Raw genomic sequence first — 6,913 nt, 5'->3', positions numbered from 1 at the left:
CTGTTCCTTGAGAACAGTCTGCTCTTTTTTTTTTTTAATTATACTTTAAGTTTTAGGGTACATGTGCACAATGTGCAGGTTAGTTACATACATATACATGTGCCATGCTGGTGTGCTGCACCCATTAACTCGTCATTTAGCATTAGGTATATCTCCTAAAGCTATCCCTCCCCCCTCCCCCACCCCACAACAGTCCCCAGAGTGTGATGTTCCCCTTCCTGTGTCCATGTGTTCTCATTGTTCAATTCCCATCTATGAGTGAGAACATGCGGTGTTTGGTTTTTTGTCCTTGCGATAGTTTACTGAGAATGATGATTTCCAATTTCATCCGTGTCCCTACAAAGGACATGAACTCATCATTTTTTATGGCTGCATAGTATTCCATGGTGTATATATGCCACATTTTCTTAATCCAGTCTATCATTGTTGGACATCTGGGTTGGTTCCAAGTCTTTGCTATTGTGAATAGTGCCGCAATAAACATACATGTGCATGTGTCTTTATAGCAGCATGATTTATAATCCTTTGGGTATATACCCAGTAATGGGATGGCTGGGTCAAATGGTATGTCTAGTTCTAGATCCCTGAGGAATTGCCACACTGACTTCCACAATGGTTGAACTACTTTACAGTCCCACCAACAATGTAAAAGTGTTCCTATTTCTCCACATCCTCTCCAGCACCTGTTGTTTCCTGACTTTTTAATGATTGCCATTCTAACTGGTGTGAGATGGTATCTCATTGTGGTTTTGATTTGCATTTCTCTGATGGCCAGTGATGATGAGCATTTTTTCATGTGTTTTTTGGCTGCATAAATGTCTTCTTTTGAGAAGTGTCTGTTCATATCCTTTGCCCACTTCTTAGATTCTCGGATCCTCCTCAGTGACTTGTTCATAGAGGCACAGGGATGCCTTACTAGTGCTGTCAAATGAGGATGATTCATAGTAATTGATGGAATACCAGCTCTGAAAATCCTGGCCCATACTAGTCCAGAGTCAGGCCATATAGCTAACTAGGTGCATTTAGATGTCCACATTGTGAAGGTTTCCTGAAAATTTTCATCTCAGTTCTTCTGTCCTAGAGATCTAGTTAATATTTTTGGCCATACTTTTCCGAAGACACAAACAGGTTTTGAAACTGTTGGTCAATATTAAGATGTACATGTGGATTTGTATCCACTTTGTCGAGACCATTTATGCCATTGAATGTAGCAAATAACAGAGCAGGATTTAGTGAGAGTAGAGAGCCATTCGCATTTTCCTAGCCTCCTTGCCATGGTATTCTCACTCCTTCCCATCGCTTCTTCACTCTCAATATCGTCATTTCCTCCTGTCTTCAGTTTTTAAATGTGTTTAAGGGGACACATGTTGCCATCCCTGCTAGTCTAAATATCCCTGTGAGGGCGATTCCTGTGTTTTCAGAGTCCGTATTGCCAACAGTCACCTTCTGTAGATTCTATGCAGACTGAGGGTTATGGACTTACTTGGGGCGGGTGGGGGGTGGGACAGAGGAAAATGGTTCTTCAGCAGATTTTGTGCCCTTGCTCTGGCAGCCATATTTGTAAGAACCATACTGGGAAAAATCCTCCCAATTTCAGAAGTCATGGAGCAGATGATTAGAAGCATTCCCATTTTGTCCTAAATCTGCAGCACAAGGCTCAGTGTGCCTTGTCTTCAGCAAGAAAACTTTCAACACTCTTATAAAATGCAACAATATTAGAAGTACCTCCCCCAAACGACTAAAATATATTTCCATTTTAAAGAAAATGTATTCCTTGAAACATCCGATTGCTGTGATAGGAGGGTGAAATCCAGCTGTTACCATCAATTCTAAGCCCCTCTTTTCCTCCGAGTTGGTGGAGGCATTTTGTGTAATTATCCTGCTTGTTTTTCTGTGTTTTAACGATTTTCCCGGTAGCTCCTTGGGTATTTTTTCCTGGTTAATTGCTTGCTTTGCATCTCGCTTCACCATGGTTTCTGGCAGTGGTGTGCTCCCAAAAGGACGTGCGGTAGCTGCCCTTCACTTCATCCTGATGCGGAAGACGGTCCTCAGGACGGGAGGAAGGTCGGGGCCGCGCAGCCGCTGACCACAGCTCTGCCTCTGAGTTGTGGGTGGTGGGGTTCTTGGCGGCTTGCTTTCCCCAGCACCCTCCCCTGGGTCAGCCCTTGTACATCCACACAAGGACACACTGTTTGCCACCATCACTCAGGCTAAAATACTTCAGCCACCACAGACCTTAAGTGAACCCCACAGAGAGGCAACAAAAATAAAGCCAGGCAGGAACGCAGGAGGTAGCTCCGGATTCTTATGTAACCGAGTCAGCTCGCTCTGGAGCTTCTCATTAGCCCAAATTACAGATCTGCAGGGCACTCTTCGGGCTCCATGCCATCTTCTGCCCCATTCCTTTCACCCTTCAGCTACGTTGCTGGGTGAACAGCTTCTCTGGCAGTGTGGGGTGACGGGGTCGAGGGCCGTCTGCCTGTGTGGTCCCTGCATTGTCCATCAGCCCGGAACCCTACCCTGCAACTTGAGCCCAGGATGCCCAGCAAAGTCCAGCGCACTGGCCGGCTCGGCTGGCTGACGAAGAGGGTGCTTTTCACAGAGCCCTGCCTGGCCCCCGCAAGGGGACGCAGACGTGGTGGCGCTCTCTCATGGACATCAGGAGCAGGATTTGCAAACCATGTTCACTCTGAAGTCCTGATGGAAGAAGAATAGAAACTTCATCTTGCTATTAAATAATGTAAAGCTTTAAATCCTAAAAAGCAGTGTTACAGGCTCAGTTGTGTTCCCCAAAAAGACATGGTGAAGACCTGACACCCAATACCTCAGAATGTGTGTCCTTATTTGGAAATAAGGTCACTGGGTGTCATTAGTTCAGCTCGGAGGTGGTCACCCTGGAGTTGGGTGGGCCTGAATGCTTATGGCCATGTCCTTAGAAAAAGGGGTGATTTGGACACAGACACACACAGGGAGAGGAGCACGTGAAGATGCAGGCAGAGGTCGGGTGGTGCTTCCACACGCTGAGGGGCACCGAGGATGGCCGGCCGCCACCGGAAGCTGGGGAGAGGCTGGGACAGAGGCTCCCTTGCAGCCTCGGAAGGAAGCAGTCCTGCCCACCTGGCTCCAGAGCTGGGAGAGAATGCGCCCTGCTGTCTAAGACACCTGTCTGTGGTCATTTGTCAGGGCAGCATCTGGAGACCAATACAAATAGCATCTGCTGAGCTCACAACCCACCATGTTTCCCTTCCACGCCATTCACTCATTTCCTACAAAGCTGCGTTGCTGTCCAGACCCCAGGCACTTCCCTGAGCCCTCTCTGCCCTGGCGGTCCTCCCTCGCTCCCGCAAGCTGAGCCCACCCCCGCTCGTCTCACTGTGCCATTTCTGCTCTTCTCCCACGCAGAAGCCTCCGACGGTCCTGTGCTCCTGCCCCTTGCCTCTGATATGGCTCCTCGCACCCAGTCAGCGCTGCTGTCCAGAGCCTGGGCCTGGCCGCTCCTCTTCCTGCCTTGTGAGAGAGAACCCTTTCCCGGGTAAAGCTGCAGCCTCTGGGCCGTCAGGCCTCACCCTTCAGCCTGCATCCACTATCCCCTGTGGCTTCCCCCACCAGCTCACCCCATCCCAGGGTGCACAGCCTTGCAGAGGCTCAGACTGGTCCTCCCACCTGGCAGAAATGCTCTTCCTGATTTCTCTGCCCGTCCAACTCCCAGCACCCTTCCAGCTCAGCTCAGATGCAACCTGTTCAGAAAGACAGCTTTGACCTCCCTGCAAAGTCAGGATTCACCTGAGCTCTGGATTGGGACTTTCCGGAAGGAAGGGGGCCCATTGGAGGAGCCTCGCCACGGGTAGAGGCCAGTACATGACAGGCCCCAGAGGCTCGGAGTGCCTGCTGCACTGGCTGAGCTGCCACGGACCATGGGTAAGCACAAAGCCGGTGCCCGCTGCTGTGGGGGGAAGCTGTGAGCAGCAAGGAGTTGCATTTTCCCCTCCTTTTTCCCACCCTGGCCTGGCCTGTCCTGATTCCTCCTCACTTACCACCCAGCACCTGGCTTGGGAGGCAGGTGGCCTCCTGCACCTATGCGCTGGGCCAGAAAGACCCCTGCCCCGCTGCAGAAGGAGCTCTAGGCTCTGGCGTCGGCCTCACTGTGGGGTCAGCCAAGCTTCTGAGGGTCCCTCTTCTATTTCTAAAGGTCACCAGGGTCCGTCCCACGCAGGCCACTTCCTTCCTTCTTGCGCACCTGCCAGGGAGAAGTGTGGTGGGCTCCTGGCCAGTGCGCATAGATGAGGAGGGGGCCTGGGCAAGGTGCCGCCAGGGACACGCTGGGCTGCCCACCCATGTGCCCAGGCACAGACGTGCCTGGGAAAAGGCAAAGGAGTTGGACAAGGCAGCCATCAACATAGGAACAGCAGACAAGGAAAGAAAGTCTTCCTCCCTCCCGCGGCCTCCTCTCACCCAGGCTTCCCCTTCTTACAAGGCGTCTCAGTCCCGGGTTGGGTGATGGGGTTGCTGCTGGGACCCCAAGCTCAGGACTGCGGGGACTCCCCAGGCGGTTATGGCTGGGGGAGGGAGGGGTGTGGGGGTCTCAAGGCATGGCTGGAAAAGGGGTCTACGGGGTCCCAGAGCATAGCTGAGGCCGAATGTAGGGGTCCCTGGTGTGGCTGGGAGTTGGATGCCAAGGCTCTGGCAGGGACCTGACCTTGGCTCCAGCTCTGCACTCACCCATGGGCAAGCCTGGTGCCCCTTGGAGCCTGCCTTCCCCGTCTGTGGGGGTGAGGGGTACCCTCCCATGAGGGCCTTGGATGCCCCTGGTCCAGAGTCGGGCTCCATGTGGAATCCCAAGGGCACAGGCTTCTCAGTGGTCCAGGCCTTCGGGTCCCTGCAAGGTGTCCCCACCTCCATGTTCTCGGCCTCTCTGTGTCTCCTTCATCAGAGCCTGTTTTTCAATCCCGGCTGATGAGTCACCAGCGACCACCTATTTGTGACCTTCCTCTGCCTGTCCCGGTTGTCTGGGCATCTCTTGGGGAAAATCCTGAGCTAAGGGATGTGATGAGCAAGACTCTTTCTAACCCGGCTCAGGTTAGGCGAGAATGTCCTCTAACCCTGCGTCCTGGCAGGGACTGTTGGGGCCACCCTCCCAGAGGGCGCAGGTGGGGTGTTGCCTGGCCCTGGGCCTGCCAGGTCCCTTGTGACGTCAGTCAGCCAAGGAAATTTAAATTTAGTCAACTAAATAAGTACACCGGCAAATATTATCCAAATTAGCACATCAGCTTTTAATGGCTGCCCTGTGCATTTGGGGTATTTGCCTCAACTCACACTACTGGTGCGACTTTCTCTGCGAGCGCGAAGTGCTGAGCGGAGGCCAGCCCTGAAAGGGAGGGAGACATGGGGGGGCTTTCAACACAGCTGTCCAGGTTTATGGATAAATGGGTGGAAGCAATAAACAGAAACCGGGAGGGACTTCATTCCGGTCACTGCTGCACTCAGAGATTCTAGCAAAGTCTCTTAAGTGCCAGGCATGCAACAGATACTGGTGAGTTAATTAATTAGTTAATGATTAGCATAACACATCATGAGGAGGGAATAAGAAACAGTGTCAATGAGCGATGCACTCCGGCCTTTTGCTGTTCACATGATTAATGGAGGCCACCTGCAGAACATGATAGAGGCCACACGCAGAACATGATGGAGGCCACACGCAGAACATGATGGAGGCCACACACAGCACTGACAGAGGCCACACACAGCACGTGACAGAGGCCACACACAGCACGTGACAGCGTGACAGAGGCCACACGCAGCACGTGACAGAGGCCGCACGCAGGACATGAGAGAGGCTGCACGCAGCACGTGACAGGCCGCACGCAGCACGTCATAAAGGGCACTCAGAACCTGAGAGAGGCCGCACGCAGCACGTGATAGAGGCCGCACGCAGCACGTGACAGAGGCCGCACGCAGCACATCATAGAGGGCACTCAGAACCTGAGAAGAGGCTGCACGCAGCACGTGATAGAGGCCGCACGCAGCACGTGACAGAGGCCGCACGCAGCACATCATAGAGGGCACTCAGAACCTGAGAAGAGGCTGCACGCAGCACGTGACAGAGGCCGCACGCAGCACATGAGAGAGGCTGCACGCAGCACGTGACAGGCCGCACGCAGCACGTCATAGAGGGCACTCAGAACCTGAGAGAGGCCGCACGCAGCACGTGATAGAGGCTGCACGCAGCACGTGAGAGAGGCCGCACGCAGCACGTCATAGAGGGCACTCAGAACCTATGAGAGGCCGCACGCAGCACGTGAGAGAGGCCGCACGCAGCACGTCATAGAGGGCACTCAGAACCTAAGAGAGGCCGCACGCAGCACGTGAGAGAGGCCGCACGCAGCACGTCATAGAGGGCACTCAGAACCTAAGAGAGGCCGCACGCAGCACATCATAGAGGACACTCAGAACCTGAGAGAGGCCGCACGCAGCACATCATAGAGGGCACTCAGAACCTGAGAAGAGGCCGCATGCAGCACGTGATAGAGGCCGCACGCAGCACATGAGAGAGCACGCAGCACGTCATAGAGGGCACTCAGAACCTAAGAGAGGCCGCACGCAGCACGTGATAGAGGCCGCACGCAGCACGTGAGAGAGGCCACGTACAGCTCTACTGATAGGTTTTCTGATAGGTTTTTGTGTGGATATTTTAACACTTGTTCACATGGGAGAGCGGAAAGAAAGAAAATGGCACCTGTTAGTCACAGAGAAAGCCATGTGACACAGGCTCATGGGGAACGCCTCTTCAGCAGTCAGTGCATCCTCTTAGAGGACTCATTTCAAATAATTATACAAACAGCTCCCGCTTCACCTGGCAACTAAGAGAGATTTGTTCTCTCTCAGTGAACTGTAAATGAACTTTCCACATGTTAGT

The 6,913-nt window shown here is 53.0% G+C and overlaps 1 long non-coding RNA gene across 1 annotated transcript; it reads right to left on the bottom strand.

Moving 5' to 3' along the window:
- Positions 1-1,737: 1,737 nt before the first annotated feature.
- LOC129049607 (uncharacterized) lies at positions 1,738-5,143 on the bottom strand. Its single transcript, XR_008512836.2, has 5 exons — positions 4,894-5,143; positions 4,035-4,237; positions 3,664-3,737; positions 3,374-3,507; positions 1,738-2,697 (listed from the first exon to the last, which is right to left on the bottom strand). It is a non-coding gene; the product is annotated as an uncharacterized LOC129049607 (long non-coding RNA).
- Between the last annotated feature and the right edge of the window lie 1,770 nt (positions 5,144-6,913).

Source organism: Pongo abelii, chromosome 14 (genome assembly GCF_028885655.2).
Source record: "Pongo abelii isolate AG06213 chromosome 14, NHGRI_mPonAbe1-v2.0_pri, whole genome shotgun sequence".
NCBI lineage: Eukaryota > Metazoa > Chordata > Mammalia > Primates > Hominidae > Pongo > Pongo abelii.
This window is presented reverse-complemented; position numbering and strand designations above follow the sequence as displayed.